We start from the raw sequence: 14,766 nt of genomic DNA, 5'->3' as shown, positions 1-14,766 counted from the left end.
CGGCTTCAGGCCGGTAAGACGCACACACGGAGATCACCGTAAGTGCTGCTGCTGTCCGAGCCCGGGGCCCGGGAGGGCTGACCCGAGCGCCCCGCCGCAGCGGCGGGGGGGGGGGGGGGGCGGGGCGCGCGCCGCCCCCCTCGCCTGGCCGGACGGTGCCTCCGCAGGGCTGGACGTGCCGGGAAAACGCCGGTCCTTCTTCTGCCCACAGCACCAAAGTGGCACCGAAACAGAGAGAAAGCGCTATTTGTGCTGTTGTGGTGCTGCTGTGACCCCCCTCCTCGTACCAGTCCTTCTGGGCTCCAGAAAGATGCGAAAACTCCGGCCCCGCGTCCAGCTCTGCCTGCCCGGTCCCCTCCCGCACCCGCGCCGCTTCTGTCGTTTAAATGAGAAACATACACAGTTCTCCCCTTCAGAATTCTGCATCCTATAAAACAGGATATAAAACTAATAATGATAAGTGAGCCTGATGTAGGGATTGTGCTTACTCCTGGCAACTACCTGATTACTGAATTTGACTGACTCCAGGTGCCAGCTCTGGGTGGCCGGACACTGGCTGTATTGTTAACGCTCAGGAGCTGTGTTTATCGTTTGTTTGCGTGTTTTGCATGTTAAGAGGTGTTAAATGTGTTTATGTAGGCAACTGTGCCATTGTATCGGTTGACAAGATTTGGCATTTTGCAATGCCAGGATGTAGCCAGATGAAATGAGGCGATGGATTTCTGGTAGAGTACAAGACTCGTTCTCCATTTGGGCCGTGGAATTTGGTAGGTTGTGTAAATAAGTGGCACAAGCCGTTAAGGACACCTTCCTTCTTCCCCTTATCACAGCTAAACCAGCAAAGTAAAAAGGGCGCCTTCTAGTTCCTCCCAGCTTTTGTTTCCCTGTGTGGGCAGTGGTGTTGCTTCGCTCTTTCCACTCCTTCTCTGGCATCTCTGTGGCTGTGTTAGTGCAGGTACCACGTACACGGAAAAGCCATTTGTGTGGGAAAGCCAGGAATGATCAAAGGGGTGGGAAAATTCAGCTTTGGGGTTTTTCAGCCCCCAAAGCAGTTCTTGCTCTGTTTGCAGCCTGCTGGTGCAGGGGAATTGTCCCCGAGCTGGTACAAAAGGATAGAAGATGAAAATGAGTAATTTTCTCTTTCTGCTTGAACTGGAAGTGTGTCAGGCTTCGAGGCTCCATAGGGCCTTTTGTAAAGGAGAGGGGCAGAGTTTCACTGCAGCTGGAAGAAATGGGTCGTTTCTCTAATTACAAGGCAGACGTGTACAGCAAAGTGCAAGACCCTGCACGCACTGAGCCGAGTCCCTGCAGCGGCATGTGCGGATGGACCAGCCTTGCTGCCCACGACAGCTATCGGGGACCTCCACCTTGGAGGTGCCCCAGGCCTGGTGGCTTTGGCTGGCTGTGGGCTGGTCTGGGTTGGCTGTTTGTAAGTGCTACAGGGTGAACAGTTTGGGAAGGCTCGTGGAGGGCTCTCTTGCTTTCGGCTGGAATTGGGAGAAGAAGCCTCCTTTCCGTGTGCGGAGAGCACAGCTCTTGGCGTTACGATAATGCCAGCGGCAGTGGTGTGCTTGGTGGAGAGCAGAGCCGAGCGTGCCGTACGCGCCACCTCTGCACCTTCTGCTGCTCAGATAATGGGCCCTAAACCTCACCTACAGGTCTGTGTGGGAAGTTTTGCGTCCTCTGTCTTTGGCCTGTCTGTTGAGACCATCCCTTGGCTGATGGGACTGGCTGGCCACAAAGATTAAAGGCAGGACCAAGTCATGTCCTGATATGTCAAATATCATTAAGTTCTTCTGCTAATGTTACTAGCCGCCTCTGTATCAGAGCTGGAGCAGCTGGTTTCAGTGCACTGTCACCAAGTCTGAGATTAGATGTGCCGTACTGGTAAAAATGATGGCCAAAAATAAAATCCAGTCTGAGAATGTGGCCAAACTTCACAGCCAAATTTTAAGCTTATCAGAAAAAAGGGATCTGATTTAAATTCTTTGTCAAAGGCTGTTGCAAGGATGAAAAAGCAGATGGAATTCAGCAGCTAGAGGAGACTTGCCTGTGTTGTTTTTGTTCTTGTTAGAGTCATAAGCTGGAGGAAAATGGGGAAGGGATGTTGCCTTTATAATCAAACGGAAAATATTGTGTGAATGCCTGTATTGAATTTCTAGCAGCCCCATTAGTGAGAAACGATTGTTCACATGTACATGGACAGGAGAACATGCTGCCACAGCACCTTAAGACTGGACTTGAGCAAGATTACTAAAGCAGATTTGATATTTAGCCAGAAAATAAGATTAACCAAAGTTTGAATGGAATATTTAAAAATGTACAGACTACTGCAGGTCCCACTGCCTGCCTTATTGCATTGGAAATCGGCAGAAATGAAGATTTAGCCAGTTGTTAAATACCAAAGGATGGAAAGTCACAACACTGGGAACATGTTATCTTGAAATGCTTCCAGCAGTACTTCTTATGTCTTCTCGGTAATAGCTGGTATTGGCCCCTAACAGAGTCAGGGAAAGGGATTAATTTTTGATTACTGGCCTGAGCATGGGAGCACCTATGCCTGTTAGGTTACTCCTTGCTACAAGGCATAATTTCTACTGGAAGCAGCATAAATTGCTGGCACAAAAGTGGTATCGCTGATTGCAAACTTTTCTGTGAAACACCAGCTGAACTGCGAGTTTTTAACCAAGTCCTAAACCTAATCAAGCTTTGCATGATTTCAAGCTGCGGTTTGGATATTTAGTGCATCCCCTCATGTGCCATTATGAATCTTTTATTACCTGCTCTGGTCAGAGTTGACCTCTAATGATACAGCAGAATTATTTTATTAATGCACTTCCCCGCAGCGGAGGACGGCTGTGCTGGGGGCAGCAGCAGCAGCGTCCCTGCCTTTGCCTCAAGTAGCAGGTTGGTCCTGGAAATGTGTCCAGAGACACGGGGAGCTTCCCTGCCTGAAACCCAGCGTTTCAGCCTGTCGGTGTCTGAGGCCTGAAGTGACATATGCAGATGTGACGTGAGGTAGCGGCTGAGGCCTGACCTCAAAACAAAGAGGCTGATGGCGGTAGGGAGGGTGCCCTGGCAGGGCAGCGGGGAGCAGGCAGCCGGTGCAGCCATTCGGGGCTGAGCGGCGGCAGGGAAGGTCCCTCTGTGCCGAGAGCGGCTCAGTGCCGCTGTGCATCCCTGCGCTGCGGAGCTGCTGCTGGCTCCATGTGCTGCTCTGCTCCTCTGGCACGCTGCGTACACATTTCTGACCTCTTTTGCCACCAGCTGAAGGAGGTTTCACAAAGCAGCAGGCAAAAGGTGCAGGAGGCAAGAGCAGGAGGAGCGCTAATTTGCCCCTGCCTCCCTCTGCTGAGCTGAGACGGGGGTAGAAATAGCCAAGAAATGGCAAACTCCACTTTATTGCTGCTTTGCCCGCAGTAGTTTAACCTCCTGTAAAGTCAATTGGTTGGCGAGGATTTGAATGTTGGTCTGGGCTTGCACCTTTAGTGCCTCCAGCAGCGTCATTTCCAGCAGAATGATTGGAAAACTGTATTGAGATAAATGACAAAATCAAAAGGCTTCTGCATTTGTGCAGGCAGGGGGACAAACCCTGACTTTGTTCAGCGGAGCAGCAAAACCGCAGACATCCCCAAGCAGTGTTCTCCCACTGCTTGATCTTCAGCACAGCTCAAGGGCAGGGAACAAGGAGGCTACTGAAAAAAATGTCACCCCTCCATCACTGTACAGTTTGCAAGAAGTTTTCTCCGAACGGGATGGATGGCAGAACAGAAAAATGCTGGCAGCTACAAGTGCCTTGTCTAGACCAGGGCTTCCATCATAGCGCTCTGCCCAGAGCAGATCTGGCTAGCAGTGCAGGGGGAAGTTTTAATGGAAAAGGCCGGTGGAGGCACACAGTATTCTCGAAAGCCCTGCAGCCCGTGAGTAAGGTAATCTGGGTGGCCAGCTGGGAGTATGATGTTGCACTGATGCGCACTACATAAAGAGATACACGAGTCTGACATCCTACTCCTGCCTCCGTTTCCATACGGCTTGATAATGACTTTTTCTCCTTAGAGGGTAAGGAGATCTTTCCCAATCATGTTTCAGGGCTGAGAGCTTCTCTGAACAGGACATCTTGGTCTGAAATCTTGAAATTGGGTATGTATGAAATCTGGGAGAGAGACTACCTCATCAGCAGGGTTTTTCATTTGACTGGGATTGTTTCCCACTGGCCGGGTGTGGGACCCCATTATTCATTCCTCGGGTCTAGGATAGAAAACGAACCATTTCAGGTCTCCTGGGAGAAGTATTTTTGTAATTCCCATGCAGTTCCCCAGAAAATGTGGGCAAGGGGGTTCCACAACGTGTGCCCTCGATGAGAAGGCAAAGTCAGTTATTTGATGTACAAAGGGTTATTCTTGAGTATCAGACTTGTTGATTCAGAGATGCACAGCCTGGATTTCTGCTTGCAGGATGAAAAATGTTTTGTTCTAATAATAAATACTGAATCTCTGCTGTTTCCATTTACATAACACACATGACACAATGTGTAAATCCTTGACAATATTTTTTCAGAATTTAGCAGCTTGTTTTTCTGCAAACATAAACATTTATTTTTGGTGTTAATAATTAATAATATGCCACATGCCCATAATAAATGCAAAATCTAATCTTGTATAGACATAAATGTGTCTGCCAAAGGGGTCTTTCTGTGCTGTAAATGACTTTCACAAAGTGGTAGCATACAGTCTATTTTCAATCACTGGTGATTTGTTTTGTGAACAGATATGTCATTAAACTAATCTCTTTCCTTTGAAAATAACAAATACTTCACACTTTTTTTTTCTCAAAAGAAAAATAGTTGATAATTATTAAAAAGGGGGAAGTGGCTAATATCAAAATCCCTGCAGCTGTATCCGAAGCAAAAGATAGACAGGAATGTGGAAAATCCCAGCAGCAGAGGGAAGGGAACATGAGATACGAGAGCATCAGTCCTCATCTCTGCAGTGGAAATAAGGAAATTACCTCCTTGGGGTCAAAGTCGCCCCTGCGGTTGGACAGAGAATGACTCTACACAGTGCAGAACAAGATACGGGAGTGGTGCAGGGTAGCAGATCTAGGTACACCCTTCTCTCACCTATTGATTCCTCCCTTCAGAGCCCAGTATTTTTAGGTTTCACCATTTCCTAGAAACCAGCAGTAGCTGAGAAACCTCCTGACGATGCCTTTGGGTTGCATTGCTCGTAATGGCTGTCCCACCTGGTGGCCGGCAGCGCGGCTGCTCTCTGTCACGGCGTGCCTGCTCTTCCTTACTGCCTTAGCACAGCCGGTGGCAGCCACCGGGCTGAAAGCTGTAGCTGTGCTCGTGAACCCTGCGTAACAAATTGGATCATATTTTAGCACTGATTTCTGGGACAAGATGGAATGCAGTTTGTCTCATTTTTAGTGAAACCACGTGTAACTGTGGTTCACTAAACTGCACTGGAAATAGCCGTCTTTGCAGAGGAGGCTGCGCCGGCTTTTGGGGAAAGGTAGCGGTGTGCAAACACCAGAGGAGTAACAAAACATGAGATGTTTTATTAGTCTGTTTTGTAAAGACTTCATAGTTTCTATATTTGTTTTGCTTTTATTTATACTCTTCCAACCAACTGATGAAAAATTTAGATAACTCTCATCTTTGTTGGTGGTTTAACTGTTCATTTTGTTGGTTGTGCTTAGCAGTGTGGATGATGTGAGGGTCCCCAGAAATTGGTCAAACCTTCCAGAAAAGGTAAACCTTAATGTCCCAGCATGAAATAAGAGATGAGATGAAAGAGATTTATCTGAAGCATTTTCATGCTATCATTATGCATTCTGTAGAAGACAAAGATCATAAAAGTCCAATTGCTATTCATGGTCCAATGCTTATTAATCAAACAAAAATAGGGTGCCCTAATAAGGATGGGTCCAGCATAACTGGGCTGTGCTGAGTCAGCCATTTTTACATTGACAAACACACTGAATGGTATTGTCCAAGGTGCTTTGGAGGAAAATTTTCAGATTTCCCCATTTTCTGACTTTCTCTCTACTCAGTTCACCTTCTGCTTGGGTGCTCTTTCTGCTGGAAACCCACAGGCACATAGAGCTTCACGGAGGCTCATGTCTCTGTAACTGAAATGAGTCCTGGGGGAACCTACTCACCCACATGGGTAACCATAGGGTACAGCTGTCAATACAATTGATCAAAAATGTGCACAGCAAAGAGGTTTATTTTTTTTTTGCATTTGCAAAATGGCTTTTAAGAATGAAATGTTCTATAGAAACGGCTGGCACCAATGCAAGCTTCAGCCGTTTTTCAAACATAACAGTAAGCATAATGTATTGTAAAAAGGAATAGATTATTTGTCCAAAAACATTGAACCTGGTTTTGAAATGGAGGTTCCATCTTTTGATTCTATATTTTGAAAATATTTCATGTGCTTGGCTTTTTTTAGCAGATTTGTCAAGTCAAGGAGTCAGGGACTACTTCTCACGTTCGTGTACAGAACGTAACACTGCTCTCATCTGAGTTATGCATCTAAGGTTGGACTTGCTACATATAATACATGCAGTCATTAACGGTAATTCATCATCTGTCGTCAGATATCTTCTAGCTGTTAATACTATCCTAAACATCTTTCCTTGTCAAAAATAGCTCTTTAAAGACGTGTAGCTCTCATAGTATGTATGTGATAGCTAGCTGAAACAACCAGCCACTCCAAATTCAGTTCTTAAATGGAGCTTAATGTTCGGGTACAATGACGATTACATTTGCTGTGCTAAAGAGCCAGCTATATTCTGTTCCCTCAGCAGGGCAAAAGGCATGTATTGAGAACTACCAGTTATTTACGCAGTCCCACATGCGTTCCTACACAAATATGGACATTACTTGGTACCAATTTTAATCAGCCCAATATTTTAATATTGAATAGAAACACTCCAGGGATGATTTTCATTGTTCTATTGTTGATGAATTTCTTTCATGGAGGAAAAGCACAATTTAACATTCAGAAGTGAATTACAGTAGCGGTCTGACATGGGATAAAAACACAAGAACAATGGGCAGAAGATAGTATTTGAAATTACCTTATGCCTCCCAATGGAAAAGAGAAATAAGTATATAAAAGCATTTACTACTTGAAAACCTGGATTATGAAGAGGCATTTTTGGGTGTTCATTTGATAGGAGTGTGGAAGTCCTGGAGAGAGAAGTCAGTCAGTTTTCATATGGCTGGACCACTCTTTGCCAGGTAACCATTAGTTTTGATTTGTGGTATACCATTACGAACCAGTGAAGGGCAGCACTAACCAACTGTTTTAGGTAACTAGAAAGATCACTAATTATGTTTTCAAGTTTAAATTTATGTAAACGTTAATTGTTTGTCTGGATTTGCCCTGAAATTGGTTGTGTTGCTGTATTACTGCAAAACAGTAACTTCAAGAGCATTCTGTAATCGTCAGCTGAATTCTGCAGCTACAAATTAACAGCGTGCTTGTAATAGATTTTAGGAAAGGGCATTTCATTTATTGAAAAGCTGAATCTCTTGCTAAGACTATGGTCAGTTCATTTACTTTATTAGGTTATAGCATAGGATCTACACATCAAACAGATTTTAGAAGATTGAATTATGATTCGTATCAGAAATACGTAAACAATAATATTGATACTTTTGTAGTTCAAAACACTGGAGGTATGCTTTTCTACACATATTGGTAGATGAGATTAGTTCATTTATTTCTCAAGTTTCCTTCAGCTTTTTTAATAGGAAACAATGATTTGTATATCTGAGAAACACATACTCAATATAAAAGGATATTGGAAAGAACTTTCATTGGCAATTTTATTTTTTTTCCTCATGTCTGAAAATTTAGCTGTGAACTTGTATGAACTCTTTCAACATACTGTCTTATTTACTATGGTGTTTGGGAGGGAATAAATTCAAAGGTGCTCTACTATTTAGTCTCATTTTAAATGTTCTATGCTCATGTGCACACTTAAAAATTACTTTAACAATCTTCCCCCCCCTCCCCCAAAATAATATCGTAACTTTCCATAGGAAGCTATATTATACTGTAAGTTAATGCAAACAATAGTTCGTCTGTTTACTTGTAAAAACAAAGCTATGCATCATTCTGAATTTGAAGGATTTGTCATGGCTTAGAAAAACAGATGAATCAGTCCTCTTAGATGATTAACTGAATATCCTGTAAATAAAGACCTTCACTGTGATTTTATACTAGAGAAAGGTCTCTCCGTGTATATTCAGATAGCTACTAACAATATTAATTCGCGACATTGTTCCTTCTTATAGAGAAAATAATTATTCTAATACTAGGAGTATTTTAGTGCTAAAGAGAACATGTCTTGATTCAGTTCGTAAATGCAAGCGTGCACGCATTCAGCCTTACTGTCTCCTTCACATCCACGCCGCCCGCCGTAGCCTCTGGCCGCCCAGCCAGCCTGCCCTGGGGTTGCCCAGACCCGGGGCAGTCCCCAGGGCTGGAGTGGGATGAAGAAACGTCTCTGGTATCTCCAGGAGCAGTTCTGAGTAGAGTGACTCCTGCTGACCCTTTGGGCGGTACGCTGCTGATTAGCTTTTTAGACACATGATAAAGATTAGTGTAAAGCCCAGCCGTCAGGCAAGCCCTTGCTTAGTAATCCAAAAGCATCTATTTTAACCTCAGAAGTTTTGGGGTGTGATATATGTACAAGTAATCATTGTGTTGCCTCCACTGTGAGAAAAAGCAAGTTTGGAAGAAAAGTTTTAAGCAGTTGCTAGAGTTAACGGAACTTCTTGCTTTACGTGGAATTATTTTTGTTGTTGTTTTATCCGCTCTGATTATTTGAAGTACTAATGTGAATTCAGATCGTGCCATTTACTGGGTCCTTGCAATGTTTTGCATGGCGTGAATGCTTTTGGTGTTTTTTGGTTGGGTTTTTTTTTTTTTTTTAGAGATGTATTTACAGAAGTCTTTCTGGCATACAGCTGGTCTTCCTGCCAAAAAAATGTCCAAGTGGTGAAGAACAGAGTGGAAATGGCATCTGTGGCGCTTCAGTAGACGTTTGGTCTAAGCCGGTTACCTTGGCTCCGTAGTGCGAGCAGATGAGATAGGCAAGGATTCAGGCCACGTAAGAAATCTAAATTAGGGAGGATTAATTACAGAGAGGACTCAACTGGGAGCCTTAAGGCTTAGGGGTAGGCTCTGAGTACTACTGGCACCGGGGGATCTAGGTGATCCCCTGGGCATCATCTCTGCAGCCCAGGGGCGGCTCTGCTGAACGGCTTTTGAGAGAGGGGCTGGTTTTATTTCCTCGCCCTCTTCTCCACACAGACACACAATTCCTTCAGCCTTGCAGTAGTGGAAGGAGGTTGTTGGAGCCAAGATGACTCCAGTTGTTTTCCTTTGCTAGCAGACTTGTGTACTAACTAAACATAAATATCAGGATTTTCACATTCCTATAGTCAACAACATTTATTTATATTTTAAATTTCACCTGCATTGCAAGACATTTATTACTGTATCTAATGTGCAAGACTGTCCAATTAATTCATGAAAAATTCCTCTTCTCCTTTTAAGGGATTAAAATAATATTTTATGGGATGCGTCTGGGACACTGGTTACAAATTAAGATGGCGACATTTGCTGCAATAATGGTTTTTATGTTGGAGAACCAGACCAATAGATCAAATTATAGAAAAAACGAATGAATCTACAAATGAATTAAATGATTAAAAGCTTAAGCTGGCACTGAAGTTTATATGTTTACTCTGATACGTTAAACATCTATTGATCTGAAGTTTGATCAGTAATATTTACAAATTTATTCTCATATACATCATTATTACTGTATTCTCTTGTAATACAAGTATGCTAGGTTACCTGAGTAGGCCCCTGGCACTTCCACCTGAACATTGCTTACTCGAGATGCTGCAATTGCTCAGAGACCTTGAGGAGCTCTGCTTTCCATGCATTGGTAGGGCTTCCATCTGAGAAAAAAACAAAACCAAAACCAAACAAAAAACAAACCGAAAAACCCACCCCAAAACAAAAGAGCAGGAGGGAAAATGTTTCCCCCAGGTGAAATTATACCATATAGGTGCATCAGTTCACTAGTGGCAGTGTGCGTTGTGTGTGAAAGCAGGCTGAGGAGAGCTGGGTGGGATGCCCCTGGGTATGGACAATGCTGTCACATCCCAGACCGCTGTGGAAGGAGAGGGAGCGAGAGTGGTCCGGGGCTATCGGCAGTGCCTCCTCCCTCGAGACAGGGTTGTGTTTCTGAGCTAGAACAGTGGAGTGGAGAAGGCCAAGGAGCAAAGTCTGTGTGAGTTTGGCTGTTGGCAGGAATATGAGCTGGAGGAGAGGGAAGGCAGGAGGAAGTCAGAACCATCTAAAATATGGACCTGTGTCAGGCTTGTGAGCTTGGACTGCAGGGCAGTGCGCCTCTGGAGATTTCTTTTGTTTGTTTTCAGAGATCTGTGTTTCTCCAGTGCTTTAAATAACAGTAACATTTCTGTGGGTATGCGTTTCTTTTCCTAATCCCTTGTTCCTCCTTTTCTTGACACATCCTCTGAAAAGATATTATGTTGGACATCACACACAGCTGTGACCTTGATGTCACTGGGGAAGGGTGCATATGTGCCCTCCCCTCCTCTGTGTTTGGACCTTTTGAGGGGTCCAAGGACTGGTTTCAGGACCTGAGAGGATGAGTACTTGCTGTACCATGCTCCAAAAAGGCATGTAGAGAGAACAAAAGCTGTGAACCTGGAGGTTTCTCTTATAAAATAGAGCTTGAAAGGGACTGCTTACAATAGACAAGTTATTCCAGAAAAGCGAAACTGGATCAAGCTGAACCCGAGGTTTGTTAAGAGCGGAAAGCTAGGCAAGTACACGGACTGCTGGTAAAAGAGGAAGTACAAAGGATCTCCAAAGGCAAATAGTGTAACAGAATTAATTTTTTTTTTTTCAGACTTATGCACAAACGCAGAAAGAGGATTAGAAAGAAAAGTTTCTGAAATCAGAAGTTAAATGCCAAGGGGATGCATCTAGCATCCATCTGTAGTTGATGCAAGAGCTACAACTGCTTTCAACAGGTGCAGGGCTCAGATTTAGATCTTTTGAAGATTCCTGCAGTGTGCCTCTGGTGGTTTAACCCCAGTTGGCAGATAGGACAATGCAGCCACTTGCTCACTCCCCCTGGTTGGGACTAGGGAGAAAATTGGAAAAGTAGAAGTGAGAAAACTTGTGGGTTGAGATAAAGACAGTTTAATAAGTAAAGCAAAAGCTGCGCATACAAGCAAAACAAAACAAGGAATTCATTCACTGCTTCCCATGGGCAGGCAGGTGTTCAGCTGTCTCCAGGAAAGCAGTGCTCCATCACGTGTAATGCTCACTTGGGAAGACAAATGCCATAACTCTGAACATATCCTCTCTCCCCCCCTTCCTCCTTCTTCCCCCAGCTTTATATACTGAGCATGACATCATATGTTATGGAATATCCCTTTGGTCAGCTGGGGTCAGTTGTCCCAGCTGTATCCCCTCCCAAATTTTTTGTGCACTCCAAGCCTGATTGCTGGTGGGGTGGCGTGAGGAGCAGAAAAGGCCTTGACTGCTCAGCAACAAACTAAAAACACCAGTGCGCTATCAGCAGTATTTCTTATCTCAAATCCCAAACCTAACACTACACCAACTGCTAGCAAAAAAGTTAACTCCATCCCAGCTGAAACCATGACAGTGTCCTTCGGGCCTTCTACCCTCTTTGGCTCTTTAATTTCTGCAGCTTTGTTTGCAGATCTGGGGCTGGGTTCACAGGGACTGAGAACTGGGAGAGTGTGTTTTGACATTATCATCTGCCAGACTGGAGAATCAGGCCACTGGCTTCCCAGTCCTGCCCAGCATTTCATGCAGAGCAGAATCGACATCAGCTAAAGCTGCACCTTTAAGTGTTGTCCATGTGTCCAGTTTGCAGTGCCCCTCTATATTTTTTCCGAAACAGAAAGATGGTAATTAAAATTGTATGAGGAACATACAATTGGACATTGAAGCAGTAAAGTGCAAAGAGCATAGCCAACATATGTAAGAACATAAACTAAAATACTTGTCCTCATTTTTCATATTCTTCACCTGATGGCTGAAATCAGATTATATCCAGAATGAGAAACACTGTGTGCTTGACTACTATATATTGGAACATTTAAAAAATGTATTATTTATAGAGAGTCATAAATATATTCTTTTACATTTGTAGATATTTAGTGGCATGAATCTAAACGATATTTTTACAGGAAATAAAGACAAGCTGCTATGATTGGAATCTGAAGTGACCCTGCTGGAGCAACCCATAATGGGCACCACCAGCAGGCGAAAAGGGGCAGGGAAGCCAGTGGGAAGATGCTAAATACTCCTATGAGAGTCAAGGCAGTACAGCTTATAACTGCAGATGCTGAAGCTTGTAGGTAACTCTACTTAGGGGAACGATATCATATTAGTTCTTAAGGGTTCTTCTGTCTTTGTAATTGCATTCTCTTGTAAATAAATATGTAGGATATTTTACCAAACAGAAAACGTAAAGTCTTTTACAATAGGGAATTGCAATATTTAGAGTCATGTCATGTTGTAAGTTGTTGCCTGAACACCCATTTGCTTCTGAGAAACTTGGTCTGGCTGTCCTGAAATAGCTGCTTACTCCATTCAGATTCTTATATTTAAAAAAATCTATTAGGATTGGGATCTGAACTAGTTTGGTTTTGTTTGGTTTTTTTTTTTTAAAGGCTCTGTTTTGCTCAGACCAGCAACATGAGAGTTCAAAAGATAAGCATTTCTCAACATGAATAACCTGAAATGTATTTTAAAAGAAAGCCATTAGAAACATTTTTTTCTAATAGATTTCGTAGTTTATTGATGCTGAGTAGTGCAAAAATTGTGGAGAAATGCATCTAGAGTCATTTTGTCATTGGACCATCATAGAAAGTGTGATCAGTATCATAATGAATAATAAACAATGTGTGGCTGGAACTGCAGGGAGGAAGCACGTGCATGACTGCAGTAATGGTCTTGTGGGCCAATTATGGATGTTAAGGTCCTCTCCCCTCTCCCAAATACAGAAATGATCATCTAGCAGCACAAACAATTGCTGTTCCATCGTCTTTCATACACAGGCTGCTAAAAGAGTATGGGAAGTGAATTGAGATGTGTATCAGAAATGACTTTAACATGGAAAGCCTGTTCCCTTTGATGTGGTGCTCTCTTGGGTAACTTGCGCACGGTTGTCTCACTGCAGCAGTGGTCTTATCATTATCACCATCAGGCGCATCCACTTGCTTATTTCTGCATCCTTTATTCACAACAAATGAAAATCAGAAGGTCCGTTTTAGCTGTATGCATGTTCTCCAGTGGATCCAATAACTTCATCTGTTTTCTTCTGCAGATCGGTTTCTTCACTCCCATCTGCCATGTGGATCTTTAAAGTGTTGTGGGAATTGCTTAAGCAGCATTGGTGTATCAGATAAGAGAGAGAGGCATTCACTGTGGAACAGATAAAGAACTTTTCTTCCCTTTTAACAGTTCTGAATCAATTAGTTAATAGAAGGTTAGTGGTTCCTGTAGCTTGATGGCTTCTTGGCAGCTTCCTGAGAAGATGGGAATCCTTGGATAGTGTTATTGCACCACGGTGACATAATATATGTGACGACATCCTCTACCACAGTGGTTGTCAGCAAGAGGGTGGAATTAATCCAGCAGCCTGGGGATTTCTGGAGAAGCTACTTTAGTTTTGTCCTGGCAGATACTGAAAAGAATAAGGTTACTAGAAGGATGAAGTCCTTGTTAATGTCATCTTTGCTCCACCCTGTATGGTATATTAACCATACCTTAGTCATCTGTTTATATCTGCACCTCTCAATCCTATTAGCAATTACTGGAACCAGCCACTCTCCGTATGTATTTTAGAAATTAGTATCTGATTATTAAATCATGACTGCATGTTAACACCCATTATTTTCATAAACCCACTGTAGACTCCCATGCATTATAAATAAATTGTATTAACTCCAGTTCATATGAAATATTTATAAATATTATGGAAAGGGCTCACTTTCTCTGCATAGTGATTAGACATTTTAGATTATAGAAGATTGCAAATGGTCAATTATGTAAAATTATGAGAATACAGACTTAAAACTAGGCTCATAATCCTACAACAAGAGAGACACACAAAACCAAGATTCCAACTGGGTTCAAGAAGAGTGACATGCTTTATGTTTCTTAATTATCTTTATTTCCCAGTAGTATTGCTATTGCCAGAGCTCAATTTACTATATGCCAATGAAAGAGTAATAAGTTGCAGAGACACTCCTATATCAGATTAGAGATTTTCACTCGCCTGTGCTGTCAGAACATAAACCCGTAGGGCACAGATGATTTTAGCTATACTGCATTTGACTCAGAGCAATTCTGAAGTTTGGGCAAAATTCAATTGTGAAGTAAATGGTTCTTACCAAAAACCCTGCTGGAGCTGGGCAATGAGGCTGTTGATGTCACTGAATGTTAAGCAGCTAATAGGAATTACAGATCTGAATATTTTTTAAATCTGGGTCATAACTCCTAACTGAGTCTTTGAAAATATCCCCTGGTGCGGTAATAAAAACCAGAAGCCAGAGCAGGAGTACTGAGGCTGCTGGTTCGCAGTGCTTTAGTTAATAGAGTAGGAAGGACGTGGCTGAGTGACAGGAAGTTGTGGGGTTTTTTTTGTTTTTTTTTTTTTTAATGT

Source organism: Charadrius vociferus, unplaced genomic scaffold, assembly GCF_000708025.1.
Source record: "Charadrius vociferus isolate BGI_N301 unplaced genomic scaffold, ASM70802v2 scaffold163, whole genome shotgun sequence".
NCBI classification, from domain to species: domain Eukaryota; kingdom Metazoa; phylum Chordata; class Aves; order Charadriiformes; family Charadriidae; genus Charadrius; species Charadrius vociferus.
The sequence above is the reverse complement of the archived record's forward strand: the minus strand, read 5'-3'. Positions refer to the sequence as shown.